At 37.7% G+C, this 15,624-nt stretch overlaps 1 long non-coding RNA gene across 1 annotated transcript; it reads right to left on the minus strand.

Annotated features, from left to right (window-relative positions):
• Positions 1 to 14,498: 14,498 nt before the first annotated feature.
• LOC110903493 lies at positions 14,499 to 15,244 on the minus strand. The gene is made up of 2 exons (XR_002572000.2): positions 15,083 to 15,244; positions 14,499 to 14,984 (listed from the first exon to the last, which is right to left on the minus strand). It is a non-coding gene; the product is annotated as an uncharacterized LOC110903493 (long non-coding RNA).
• Positions 15,245 to 15,624: the final 380 nt, after the last annotated feature.

Raw genomic sequence — 15,624 nt, forward strand, 5'->3', positions numbered from 1 at the left:
TCCGTCACCAGAGCCTACCAAGGCTCCTCGAGTTCCATACCCCGGTAGGTTAATTCGTCAAAAGACCAATGAGCAATTCGCAAAGTTCGAAAGTCTGTTAAAACAATTGCATGTCAATATTCCTTTTATCGAAGTCCTAACCCAAATGCCCAAGTACTCTAAATTCATGAGGGACTTCCTTACACATAAAAAGAAAATTGAAAGTTTGCAATTAGTCAATTTATGCGAAGAATGCTCTGCCCTCGTACTCAATAAACTTCCCCAAAAGAAAATCGATCCCGGAAGCTTCACGATTCCCTGCTCAATAGGGGAATCGCCCGTTCGTAATGCCTTAGCCGACCTTGGGGCTAGCATTAACCTCATGCCCTCATCAATGTTCAAAAGACTCGGCTTAGGAACCACGAGCCCTACAAAAATGAGCATACAACTCGCTGATCGATCCGTCAAATTCCCACAAGGTGTCATCGAGAATGTCTTGGTAAAGGTAAGCAGATTCGTTTATCCAGCTGACTTTGTCATACTCGATATGGAGGAAGACACCGAGGTCCCCCTCATACTAGGGAGACCCTTCCTTGCCACCGCCCAAGCAGTGGTAGATATGAATGATGGGACACTCACCTTGAGGTATGGGGATGATGAAGTGAAGTTCGGAGTTAGGAAGAGAATAGAGGACGACGACCCGGTCAATTACATGAAGGTTATTGATTCGAGCTTGGATGCTGCTCTCCGACGGTGTAACATGGGACGCCAGGCATCCCACTCAGAAAACATATAACCTCGCATTGGGTCTAGCCAAGGACCCTTATAAACGTGGCGCACCACGGAGGCATTCCGCGGAACTATCCTTAGTTTAGTTTAATCTTTTAGTTTTAATTTGCAGAAATAAAACACACTCATGGTGGTAATGGATGAAAAAGGGAACGAGAAAAATGGCCCCATGCACAAAGAACAGAGCAACCCGACACAAATCTCCATCACAGAAGGCTCAACACGGGCCGTGCCCAACCAACACGGCCCCATGCTGAGCCACCTGCAGAAAAACGCCCAGTTCAGGTAACTGGACACGGGCCGTGTTCAGCGGACACGCCCCCGTGTCCAGGCTTCTGTCTTATTTCTTTAATTTCTGTTACTGGCACCTGACCACGGGGCCGTGCCCGGTCACCACGGGGCCGTGTCCAGGATGCCAGTAACATAAATCTTTGCTTTTTAACCCACTTTTACACATTCTAATCAACCGAAAATCTTATTTTTGGGACACATTGAGGACAATGTGTAATTTAAGTGTGGGGGGGATGCTAAAACCTTGAATTTTGCAAATCCTAATTACAAGCCTTACACAAAACTCTATTGGAACCGCTAAACACCCCAAATTTTTTTCAAAAACTTTTCGTTTTTTTTACTTGTCTTGGTTTAATTTGGGAATAACAAGTTCTAAAAAGGTTATATTTTTACAAATTTACAACCGATAGCGTCGTGATAACAAAGAACCAACATAAGAAAATTACGAAACGGCATAACAAGTCTAGTTAAAAATTCGATTATATATACTTGATCGCATTAAAAACCCATTCCCACAAAAGTGAGTTTTGAGCCTTTATTGAGCATACAAATATACATCTTTAGACTAAATGCTCATTTTTCGTTTCTTGTGTGAATAGCCGCTTGGTTCTTACAACTCTAGAACTTGCCACGACGATACATTCCCGGTCCTTACCAACTTAAACCCAAGTAAGTAAGTGATGGAGGCATTAGGACTAACCATATTTTTCTTTCTACACCATTATTTTTCATTTTTTTTTACCACCTACCCAAAATCCCCCTAGTTAGCCCCTTTGAGCCTAAACCTTTCATTTCATTACCCTAAAACCCTTTTTACCCACCAAAAACCCTTTTTTATTTTTCACCCTTTATTTTAGTAACAAGCTCGGTTTTTCGTAAGCTCGCTATTTTATGTGACTTATAAAAAAAAATGATGAAGTCAAAAACAAACAAAAGCTATATAAAAGCTTGTTTGGAGAAATACTTCAAAATAAAGAGTCACTAAAAACAAGGTGTGTCACGAAAACCGACGCTTTTTACAATTTTCGCCCTTTTACTAACCACTAACCCAACCACCCACCTTTAACCCAAGCCTAACCCTTCACCCAAAAAGTCCTCTTGATATTTACAAAGGTAAAAAGTTAAAAAGGAGGAGGATTGATTGCTTGGCAAGCCTATAGAAGGCGTAAGTTCCATGCCGCTCTCGAGTAATTCACTAAAAAAAAAATACACCTTCGGCCGAGTGTTGAGTGATCTCCCGTGAGGTATGTGAACTTGTACATAAATGGAATTTTAATAAGGCATGCTATGCCCGAATAAGTAATTTATCCTGTGAAACGTTCTAAATAAATCATAACGAATAGGATTGTAAATAAATAAAAATAAAACTTACAAAGATCTTGGATTCCCGACACTCTATGACAAGCCAAAAACTTTCTCTTCTACCTATTCCATTTGGGAGTGTCAGCCACATTTAAAGAGTTTTGCTTGAGGACAAGCAAAAGTTCAAGTGTGGGGGTATTTGATGTGTGTAAAATGCAACATATAAATCACATCAATTAAGGCATAAAACTAACCCTTTTTAAGTACTAATATTGGAAAAAGAGTGTTTTTGTCTTCCTTTTATATTTTCAGGATGAAATGAGCTCAAATTCACAAAAGAAGCAAAAAGACAACTAATTCTAGCATAAATACAAGAAAAGGAATAAAAGTAGACTGCCCGGACCCTCAACAGCATCCTCCAGAGCAAAGAAGAGAAAGCAGAAGTCTGAACACGCCCCGTGCTCAGCCAGCACGGGGCCGTGCCCAAGAAGCAGCATAAAAGACAAACTTATAGAAGCTTCCATTGCCCACCACGGGGCCGTGTCCAGCGGGCACGGGGGCGTGGTGAAAGTACAGCAGGCGCATTAATTGTAATTGCGAATTACAATTAATGAGGAGAGAGAGTGTCAGACGGGCACGGGGGCGTGTCCAGCGGACACGGGGCCGTGCCCAGCCTTCTGTTTAGCCTATAAATAGGAGTGCTTGGTTTCATTCCATCTCATCCCTTGGCACACAACCTCTCTCACACTTCATCCACCACCCACCACCACCATAACACCATCATCCACCACCATCATCCATTGTCCATCGTAGAGTGTGTGAGTCGTCTCGGGATCCAAGATTGATCGTAAGAGTTCTTGACAATCAAGGCCATGTTTGCCTAAGTCTCTTACATCACTTGGTGAAGACAAGTGTTTAGTATAATACTTTTTATTTTCAATCTTTTGCACTTTTTATTTGGTTTTGTATTAATGACTTTAATAACTAGTTGCTTATGTTGAAGGTGATCTTTACTTATCGTTTGTCCGTGGTGTCTTGGCATTATTTTACTGTCTATATAAAATAAAAGATTTTCACCATTCATATCTTCACGGTCTATATGGAGGTATGTTGGCTACCTGGTCGGGGGTTAAGGGAACGGTTTGGTAAGGGTCTTGCCCTTGTTCAGCGTTTAGAGGTCCTGCTTGGGACCTGGTTCAAATTTAGTAGGATCTCCTTCAATGCCCATAGGTATTGGATGGCGGGGATCCAAACTCTTTGACCCCCTCATAAGTTAACTACTATTAATACTATAACCCGGCTATTTAGGACTGTATCCCTGCTGACTCAGACTACTTAGCCGAGGGTAACGTCACCGCTGAAAGCGGGGCCTACCACAATTTGCATTAATAACTTAATTCATTATCTTTCAATAATCCGACCCTTTAGGATTGTATCCTTGCTGACTCAAACTACTGGGTTGAGGGTAACGTCGCCTTCAAAAGAGGGGCCTACTACAATAACTAAGATAATCTCTTAAACAAGTGCAAAAGTGCGAAAATAATCAAAGGTTATACTAATACACGTGTCGGATCCAAGTGATTCATCTTGTCTATATGTTTTTATTTTATTTTATTTTTCAGCATTTAGTTAGTTTTTATTTTCTTAGTTTAAAAAACATTTTTCTCACTTTTTGATTTGATTAGACGTTGAGGATAAACCGGTATTAAAAGCTCTTGTGTCCTTGGACGACCTCGGTATCTTACCAACACTATACTACGTCCACGACGGGTGCACTTGCCCATATGTGTGTTTAGGGTTAGTGAATATCGTGTTTTATAAATTTAAAACTTGGCTAAAAGTGTAAAAAGGGCTTAATTATATATCTAAAAAAATATATTACACTACACACGCATCAGTGCCACAGGCACTGAGTTGACTTCTGTTATGGGGTTTGATGGACCCCCCATTTGTGGTTCTTCCTCTTCCTCCTGAAGTGGCGGATAATGGCTGCCACTTGATGGTTGGGGTGTGCTGATGCGGACACCCCCTCGCACGGACATCCGTGCGTTCGACCTCCTCCGCCTCGGTGGCTCCGGAGGCGGCTGTTGTTCCACTGGTGGTGGTGGTGGTGGAGTGACTGCCACGAATCGTTGATCCTCAGAAGGATCTTGCTGCTGCTGTTGCTGATACGGGGACGAGTGTTCAGAAGGCGTGAAGTACCAGTCCCACTGCTTAAACCTCTCTTGATAACTATCCGGACCGCGGTATGGTGCTCCGTGGAAAGATGACTCATCCGAGATTTCGATGGGGTGGTTCGGCGTTCCTGTAGCAGGCTCCATTGGATCAGTATCCTCATCCATGTCATTTTCCCCAGAGAAGTGGTCTTCCGGTCCGAGTGGGTTAAAACCCCCGGGTCCAGGAAAAATGTTGGCCGGGTTGAATCGGCTTTGGAAAACTGGGATTGGGTCACCAAAGGAATGGTGCGAGTTGGATCTCTGTAACGGTATGAAAGATGGTGGTTGTTTGTTGGGCTCATTTTCCGATTGGGGCCCAAAGGAGTGCTGGTAAGAAGGTGAAGAGCTGAGGGAAACTGACCGTCTCCCGGGTTCAACATAGAGCCTCCACGGCTCTTGTGGACAAGTGCTCATGGTGATGGATGGGGTATGCCGGTGCGAAGGCCCGGCTTCGTGATCGTGACCCGTGACTGGTGCTTTGCCTCGACCGCGAAGAAATCTTGGTGGCATGTTGACCTGCATACAAGTTTTAGATAACAACAACAACATATAATAATAAGACCCAAAAATAAAACAAAACAGAGTTTGTCCTATGTTCTTTGTCTAGACTCGGAACTCGAAGAATGTGCAATTCGTGCACTGAGACTAAACACAAAAGGCTAGTGTTTAATTCACTCAGTGTTGGCTCTGATACCAACCTGTCACACCCCTAATTTCCACGTGTCACCAGTGGGCCCGGTGGGGGATTAACGTGACGTAGTTGATATCATCATAGTCAAACAACACAAATTATAATGCACAGCGGAAGCAAAGATAGATTCATTTCAACTTAAATTATTGTAATATACGAGTATCACAAAATGTCGAAATAGAATCCACAGGCAGAATCAAATAAAAAGGAAACTTCATCTCAACAGACTTCATGCATCCTAAGCTTGCGAGACTTCTATGGATGCTTAAGGAGTGGCCAGCCTATTACGCGTAGTACCTGCACTTAGTCTTTTTGGAAAATACGTCAGTTTACACTGGTAAATACAATTTAACTGACTCATTTTGAAAATGTTTAAAATTGATTTAAATGCTCGTGGCATAAAACTTTTTATAACTTGGGATAATTATTTGCTTAATAATCTTGTAAAAGAATTACATGTTCGTTCTGCGTTCGGTAGCCCGGGTCATGCCGGGTTAAAGATTAATAGACACACCACTTAATATAATTCCGCCGCGAGACTTCTCTCGTACCGACGATTATACATGTTGTACAACACTACGGGTGTACGCCTACACCCGAGTGCTAAGGTCGTGGCCATTCTTTGAATGATGCCAAGGATATCCGGGACATGGTCATTAAGCCCCCAAAGGCGTTAAACAAACAAAACAGCATTTTCAAACGGGTTAATTTGACTGCGCATAACCAAGACCGGTTAAGGTCAATTCCCCGACCAAGCGGTATTTTATATACCGTACCCCAAGCCCGTATAGGGAAAATAAGTTAAATGTATTTACCTGAGCAAAATATAAACCAAATATAATGAGTGCACGTAGCTTTTACTGGGCTCCTAGATCTGGAAATTAAGGTTTTAATAACCTATTAGAATCCTAACGAGTCTTAAGCTTAGACCGGTTAGTTTTATATAAAGATTACGGTTTTAAACGCACAATAAGGCGAAGACCGTTTTAGAATGTGGTTTTGTCCCAACAAGCTTGCACACTTGTTTTATATGGGTAACATAATCACATTCTGGATTTTGAGACCAAAAAGATATGGTTTGACCCGTTTCGGCTAAAATGGCCAAACTAGTCACATAAGCCGATCCGAACGCATATAATGCATAACGAGTAACCATAAGAGTCAAATACAAGTTTCTGAAGTCAATATGCTCAAAATATGTTGTGATATCAGAATGATACCTTCCATTATGCCCCAAATAATTTTAAACCAAAACTATGCCTCATAAGGGCGTTTTGGTCATTTTATAAGGTGAAAAAGGGTTAAAATGATAACCTGAGTTACAGGTCTGAATAAATTAGTAAATATACTTAATTTACTAAGTTATAACAGTAGGGTATCAAATTTATGTGAAATTTATTATTTTTAACCTTACTATGCACCGTAGGGGCATTTTGGTAATTTCACATGTGCCTAAAAGGTCAATTCTGGAATTCTGAGTTCAAAACATTTGCCTACTGTTTAAAAATATAAAAATTCACTAATTACATCAGTAGGTTTAATCCCTTAGGCTTAATAAGGTTCTAGTGCACACTTATGCGTTAAAAATGCCTAAAAAGGCGATTTGGAGCCATTTCCGGGTTTTCTGTAAAAAGCTGATATTTTTCATATTCCAGAAGGCTCAAAATAATTTATTTATCATAACAAATCAATAGAATTTAGTTTGAGGTCAAAAGGTTTTGTAAAACTCATTTTATGGCTAAAAAGGGCAAAACCGGCATAAACCGAATTAATCTTAGAACACTAAGTTATGCTCAGCCTAAAAATAAATAAAAATCACCAAAAATCCCAAAATATTATTTTATAACAGTGGGTAAAAAGTTTGGTATAAAAATTTGCGTTTTGATAGGCTATACATAATTTACGCTATTTAATTATCAAAGAAGCTCTTAATTACGCTATTGAGCATAACTCTTAATCTAGACCTCAAACTGACTTCAAATTTTGGGTGCAAGTTTATAAATCAGTAGCTAAGGTGCCTACCCTTTTACATTTTCAAAAATCACGTTTTAAGGTCAAATGGGCATAATGGTCAACATATAAGCGATTAACGGAAACATGCATGTGAATAGGATTTCTAATGAACCAAGTTGTATACTCTCAGAGAGTTATACTAACATGTAAATAGGTTTAAAAGAAGCTCTAAGGCAATCCTAATCTTGGCTTAAACGGGTCAGAACTGAAAGTCAAAGCAGAAGTCAAACTTTGCGACTTTCGGTTCCAAACCGAGCCTAAACTGAAAATTGTCGAGTTGAACATGTTGGAACATGTTCTTACATTAATTACCAAGTTATTTTACTGATCAAACAGGTTGCATGTAACCTACATTGCTAATTATGCATTAATTCGCAAATAACCTTTCTGTTGACTTTTTATAATAAGCTTTGACTCGGCAATTAGCATAGTTAGAGTGGGATTCTGGAAATACCCTTTTGAGGGTTTGTTACCCACATAATTACCTACTTAAAGGTATCTTTAATTCGTGATTTGACAGAGCACATTTTAATTAATCACGAAGTCAAACCTTAATTACGACGGTTTGACTTTCAGCTAATTAACAAAGCTAACACAACTTAAAAGAGGTTAAGGACACTTACAAGAGTCCTAAGAAGGATTAGGGATTTAATGAGAACTTGATGTTGTCCAGAAAAGCTCCAGAGAAGTCTTGAACCAAAGTTCCAAGTGAGCATGTAAAGTGTTCACAACTTCAAGCCCTTATATAGTGAACCTTGAGGTCCAAGATGATGCCAAGATAGTCTAGAGTGGTTACAAGATCATCCCAGGTGTCTCTATGATGCTATATACTGCCTAGCAAGTCCCTGGTTTCGAAAACCATTCATTTAAGTCGGTGTAACAGGCTGAACAGGCAGCTGTCCATTTTCTGCGGCCAGCGACTTCCTTACGGACCGTAAGCTTAAGGCCTTGCGGTCCGTAAGCTCCTCTTGCGGACCGTATGCTGAAACAGTTACGGTCCGTAACCGACCCTTGCTGAAATCGCCCAGGTACCCTCCTTACGGACCGTAAGACTAGGGCCTTGCGGTCCGTAACTGGTGATCAGAGGACAAAACTTTTAAAACTTTTAAGTCATGACCATGCAACCAAAACAATTCCGAATTCAGTCCATCTTTTTCAGTTGTGGGGCCATCTGCTCAGCCATTGCATGCTTGGATGGTTCTTACATGTCCCCTCCTTTATTTGACTTCTTAAGGGACTTGCAAGATGACGGAAATACCAAGAACATGTCTTGGATTCTCATAATAGTTTAATAAGCTACATAACTATTCTTGATTCCCTATTTACAAGGACTTATTTAGTATTTTCAGTAGTAACAAACCTACTAATCCGAAGTTCATAATAAAGATGGAACTTTATTTATTTGGAACAACCGGTTGGCATATAAGATGTTTATCAAATAATTTAAGGGTCTTGGGATTTATGAATTCGGGTCGCTCAGAGGTGTTTTAATAACATGTCGCCCTTTGGGTCATTCAGAGGTATTTTAATAACATGACGCCCTTTTTATTAAAAATCCTACCATACATCTTTTTATTTGACCCGGTTTTCCTGACACGTCTGTCTCTCATGACACGTGTCTTTATTTTAAAGGACAGGAATTTTCGAGGTGTTACAGGTTTTGTATACACTACTTGTCAAGCGTCACTTTTGGGTGAACGGACTCAATAGTGATATGACCAAAGTCATAGATCCGGTCGAGTGACAACTAGACCAGATAATTAAGATAGAAACAAACGTAAAAACTCTTAATACTGTAAATTATAACAATGTGTCTTTTATACAAATTGAATGCACTCGCCAGTATTTTTCGCTGACCAAATGTTTTTAAAACACATTTCAGGTGATTTACTGTAAAGAAAGGAAAAGTGTCGTGAAGCACTTCAGCTTAAATAAGTGGCTCAGTAAATTAGAAATAAAACGTAATTTCTGTAATTAAAGGATTTTCCCCGGTGAAATTCCTTTTCTGTAAATACGAGGTTTACCCCACAGTTATGAAATAAAATAATTCGTTGTTTTGAAATCCTAATAAATTTTTTCCGGCAACCCGGTCCTGATGAAATTTCTGCAGCTAATTAATAAACACCGGTACCACTGTTATCTGCCTCGCGGCACCCGAACCGGGGTACGGGTCGGGGGCCGTGGCAGAAGTTGGTATCAGAGACACTTATTTAAGCAAATTAAGTATTTTAAAAATACTTAAATAATAGTCAGGAATTTGATGTTTCTGTGAAAATTTTGTGCTACTAATTAATATTATATTCAAATTTTCGGAGTTCGTGTTTTCATTCTTTTTTACTAACAGTATGAGCGAATTAGTGGAAGCTCTTCAGAACTTCTCAATGAGTCCCACGGACATGGAAACAACAGAAAATCAAACGGGATACCAAGCTGAACCCGATGAACCAATAGTATTTCAAGCCCAGGAAAAGCCAAAACCAAAGAAAAGGAGAAGAATTTTGGAATGGAAATGAGGTAGGAAGAAGAAGCCAGCAGCCCAGAACATCAAGAAAACTGTTGAACGAAAAGGAAAAGAAATCTTGGGAGAGAGTTCCAACCAAGCCCCAACATTGCCACCATGGGAGGAGTTGGACAGAAAATTAGCAAATTGTGATTTGTTTGGCCCAATAGATGAAAACCTCCTGAATGCACCCATCCCACCAAAAATACCTATAAAGTTGGAACCCGCCATTCCCGCGCCAGTCATTCCACAACAGCCACTTCCCAATCAAGCTGAAGAATGGTGGACTAATGACTGGGCTTTTCAGAACTTGATGAATCACCCAAACCCATATTACCCTCAGTTTGAACATACTCCTACTGTTTTTCCACCCATGAACCCCGATAATGTTTCTGAACTACGCCATTATGGCGAGGAATTGGTGGATGCAGGAAATACGATCAGATCAGTGGGTAAGAGGCTCGTCTGAAAGTATGATGAGCGGGAATTCAACTTCTGAAGGCCGTCTAACTATAGAATAGATGTTTGTATAATATTTAATATTTTGTGAAAAAAATAAATAATAATAATAATAAATATATATATATATCACCTAATAATAATTAGAACTATATATGTAAATATATGGTTGTGTAATGAAGCATAATATATAAAAAATATCTAAATGTCGCAATGCTCGACAATTTTGGTTATATGTGCTGACTTAGTTTGTATTTGTGATTACAATACTTTGCTATTTGATATTATTCTGTGATATTAATCTGTGTACTATGTTTGCAATTCAGATGTCAAACGAAGTTAACCCCTAACAACTTCAACCCCCGCATGAAACGAACGGAAAATAATCGGCGACACGACCGCCCATCTCTACCGTCCAACGCTGTCGCCCTCTTTCTTTGTTCTCTTTATCTCTCTCTTTTTTGTCGTAGTGTGCTGCCACCAGGTGGTGGTGGTGGCAGTCTAATTGTGAGAAAAAACTCAAAAAAAGAGGTGTGTGTGTGTGTGTGTGTGTTTGAAGGAGGGAGTTGAGGTGTGTAGGTGGGAGACGAAGAGGATGTGTGGGTGCGGCAGTTCGCCGGCGTTTACTCTGGTCGTCGGAGTTGAGGAAGTGACAAGGATCAGGGGAAGGGTGTGTGTCGGCTGAGGGTAGAAAGAAAAAGGGATTTAGGGTTTTAAAGATAAAAGTAAGAGAGGAGGGGTTTTAGGATGAATATGTAGTGTAGGGTTTAGGTTTAGGGAGTGGGCTGGGCTTGACCCAAGTGTACAAGCCCGTTAAATGTTGTATATCTCGCTTAAATAAATCGTTCGTTTTAATAAAATATATCGGTTAATATATACACGCGTGCGTGTTAATTTAAATATATTTTCTCGTTGCGGATTATTAGTAGTAATGACAATATTTATAATAAAATATAATAAACAAGAATAATAATAAAGTACCCTTCTCCCGACAATCAGGGTCAAGAGTACGGGTTGTCACAAATGTACACCGAGTAATCGATCTTCAGTCGAAATACGATGTGATGATGATGATGATCGAATATTGATTGATACTGATGATGATGATCTGATGATGTTCTAAAACCAAATCGAATAACGAAGAAAAGAAACTTGCGATTTTGATTTTCTTCTTAATTTCTTGCATTCGAATCTTGATTCATTTGAGGGGAATATTGAAACCACAAGATTGTGATAAATCTCTTTAAAAGTTGATATATAATTTAAAAAATAAAATTAACTTTATATGGTTAATGACAATCCTACCCCGTATCATCTTAAACAAAATCAAGGGTCATGATTAGTTCACACAGTTCGCAAACAAGGATGTTGTTCACTCATAAACCTAACCCTATATATATATATATATATATATATATATATATATATATATATATATATATATATATATAGGGGAAGGATGTATAGAAAACCCACTTTAATTTAGAAAACCCGGGAAACTCAAAGCTCCCGATATTTTTTTTTTTTTTTTGAAAAAATTTACACATGTTATATACATGTTTTTAAGGGTTTTGGGCAAAAAAAATCAAAAAAGCGCCGAGTAGATATTTTTTAAAAAAATAAACAAGTTTTGGTGTAACACATGTTACATTCATCTGACATATTTGTAACATGTGTTACACCAAAACTTGTTTATTTTTTTAAAAAATATCTATTCGGCGCTTTTTTGATTTTTTTTTTGCCCAAAACCCTTAAAAACATGCATATAACATGTGTAAATTTTTTCAAAAAAAACATCGGGAGCTTTGAGTTTCCCGGGGTTTCTAAATTAAAGTGGGTTTTCTATAGATACTTACATTATATATATATATATATATATATAGTATGAGGATCATTAAGAACACTAACTATTGCGAGAACAAAAAGAACAACTCTAAAACACTAAATTTTGGGATTTAAGTTTCATGTTTATGTTTCTTACATTCATATGTGTAATATATACACATAAAAAACCATATTTTTTTTTACCTACACATAGCTTACATACATGTTCGTAATTTAACCTACACATAACCTACATATGTGTAGGTTATAGAAAAAGTGAAAATTTTCCGTATTTTGTTTTGAATTCTAGTGTAAGAAACAATAAATCTTACATTTGCAACATTTTCATTTAATTTTTAGGTTTTTAGGATTGAATAAATAGGTGATTCATTGTGTTCTGCGTGTTTTCGCAATATTTTGTGTTTTGCATAGAACCTTCCCCTATATATATATATATATATATATATATATATATATATATATATATATATATATATGGGAGCGCTAAAATGAAAACCACCTCTAGTTGTAAGAACCACGAGAACCACTTTCTGGCCATTAGATCAAGAAGATGGATAGATGAGATTAAAAGTAGTTAAAATTAATATTAAAAACATTTTGTCTTATTATGTTTTTAATATTTTAATGTTAAAGGGTATATATGTAAAATTGTCTTTTTTGTCTTTTTATATATATTATTTTTAATTGCCTTTTTGTCCTATTCATTAATTACCTTTTGTCTTAATTATTTTTTATTAAGAAACAGTTTTTTTTGTTAAATAATTTTTTGAAATCAGATTTTTATGATAATATTTTTTTAAGATTTGTTTAAAAAAAACGTTTTGAAGAGCCGTTTTTTACGCACCGTTTTTACGCTCGGCTTTTTCAGACGTCGTTTTTTTAACACGCCGTCATCTACGTTAAAAAATTACGTTTTCCCTTTTTTTAACGCGCCGTCGTTTGCGATAAAAAATTATGTTTTCCGTTTTTACACCCGGTTTTTCGCGCATCCTTTTTTAACGGGTCGTTTTTGCACGCCGTTTTTTACGCTTGGCCTTTTCAAGCGTCGTTTGGTTTAATGCGGCGTTTTTTACGTCCCGTTTTAACGCGGCGTTTTTTACGTTCTGTTTTTTTCCGCGGCGTTTTTATGCGCCGCATTCACGCCCCGTGTTTAGGTGCCGTTTTATCACACGGTTTTTTACGTTTAACAATTTACGTAGAAAAAGTTTTACGTTTTAGGATTTATGTAAAAAAATTACGTTTTATGTAAAAAAATTTACGTTTTACGATTTACGTAAAACTTTTTACGTTTTACGTTATACTTTAAAATTTTTACGTTTTATGTTACACTTTTTACGTTTTACATAATACTTTTTACGTTTTACGTAAAACTTTTTACGTTTTACGTTAAACTTTTTACGTTTTACGTTAAACTTTTAAAACTTTTTACGTTTTACGTTTTACATTAAACTTTTTAAACTTTTTAAAATTTTACGTTAAACTTTTTACGTTTTACGTTTTACGATTTACGTTTTGCTTTAACTTTTTATGTTTTTCGTTAAACTTTTTACGTTTTACGTTTTTATGTTTTTACGTTTTACGTAAAACTTATAAAAAAACAGATTTTTTACAAAAACAATTTTTTTAGATTTTTTTTTACTAAAAACTACTTTTTTACGGGTTTAAACCTTTTACAAAAAACAAAAAAAAAACTTACGTCACGTTTCCCCATTTTTTTACGCCCCCATTTAACGGAAAACGGACAGAGTTTCCCCTGTTTTTGAACGATCCCGACAACTAAAGTGCTGATATATTTTCAAAACACAAACAATATCTTCTCAACAATACAAAACAAAACAATATATATAAAATTTTCATCAAAATGCCAAACGTTACAAGTCACTAAAGTATCGGTTCGATCTCGGTTCGCGTTAACTATAAAATATATTATGTAATAAAAATCCGCATCGTTAATATGTTACCGGGTCTCGTGTCAATGGCAAGTATCATGTATTGGCACAAAACATCAAACTGTAAAATCACAACGATGAAGCATAAATCAAGAAAGATTGAACCAAACCAACTATTCAAGGTTTATAACTAATTTCAGAGTAGAAGAAAATGAATGGCTTGAAAGAAGGAACTAAGTAGAGTACCTCTTTCTAAAATAAGATCAAACAAAATGCACCCAACAAACTCCATTAATTTCTACTGAAAGTGTTTAATACCTCTTTCTAAAATAAAAGATGGGTTTGATGTTAAAGGTTCTCACATCGCCATCATGACCTTCACGAATTCCTCGTAGTTGATCTGACCATCACCGTCGACATCAGCCTCACGGATCGTTTTTACATTTTACGTTAAAATTTTTACGTTTTACAAAACCCAATGGAAACAACAAAGACCTACCATATCATGTAACCAACAAAAAAAATCCAAAAACATCTTAAGCAACATATCATGTAACCAACAAAACCCAAAAAACAATCCAAAAACATCTTAAGCACTTCTAAAGGTGATCGGTATATTTACATGGGTCACCGGAACCTACATTACCGTCGCCGACCGGATCGGAGCTCCGACGTACCCCCACCTTTACCGTCATCGTCGACCACCACCGACTCCACCTTTACTATCGTCGCCGCTGTGCCGCTGCTTCGCCGGCTGCCATCGTCGGCCACCACCGACTCCATCATCATCAATCAAATATAAAAAAAAAACAGCATCATCATCCTGATCCATCATTATCCGACTTCAGTACGGTAAAAGGAAGCGAGAGGGGGGTTACCTTGACACTCGTCGGAACAACCTGGACCGCCGCCGCCTGTGTCTCTACTGCCGCCGCCGTGAGCGGCAGCGCTACCGCCATCCACTGTCTTCTCTGACTCCTCTCTCTCTCTTACTCTCTCACTTCTCGCTCCTGAAACAAAAACATGAACATTAATATGATTAGGAGTAACTGATCCAAAAATACAATAACACCACAATTTTGAATTCTTGTTATCTGGTAAAACATACCCACACATATATTAATTAAGCCATGTAGTAATCTACTGTTAAAAAATGGTTATCTACTCTTCAAACTTAGTTAGCCACTTGACTTGGACCTAAAGAAAACGATTTTAAGATGAAGATGTTGAAGATGAAGATTCATCTTCATCAGAGATGAAGAGAGAGAGTTTTAAAGAATAAATGAAGAGAGATAGTGAGATAATAAAGAGACAGATGACAACTGACATTTGAAAGTGATTTATAAAGTAAATTACCTAAATACCCTTTTTGTTGGCATAATCTGATTGGTGGAGAGTGGTTGTCGCGGTTCTTACAACTGGAGGTCGTTTTCATTTTAGCGCTCCCCTATATATATATATATATATATATATATATATATATATATATATATATATATATATATATATATATATAAACGGGATTAGGAGAAAACGCACAAAAGTGTGAGAATGGTGAGAACGCTTCCTGGCCTAACACGTGTCACGCCGCTTAGAGAAGGGCGGAGGGGCTTTTTTGTCCTTTCATATTTCTTTTTTTAAAGCGTGTCA

Source organism: Helianthus annuus, chromosome 6 (assembly GCF_002127325.2).
Source record: "Helianthus annuus cultivar XRQ/B chromosome 6, HanXRQr2.0-SUNRISE, whole genome shotgun sequence".
Lineage (NCBI taxonomy): Eukaryota > Viridiplantae > Streptophyta > Magnoliopsida > Asterales > Asteraceae > Helianthus > Helianthus annuus.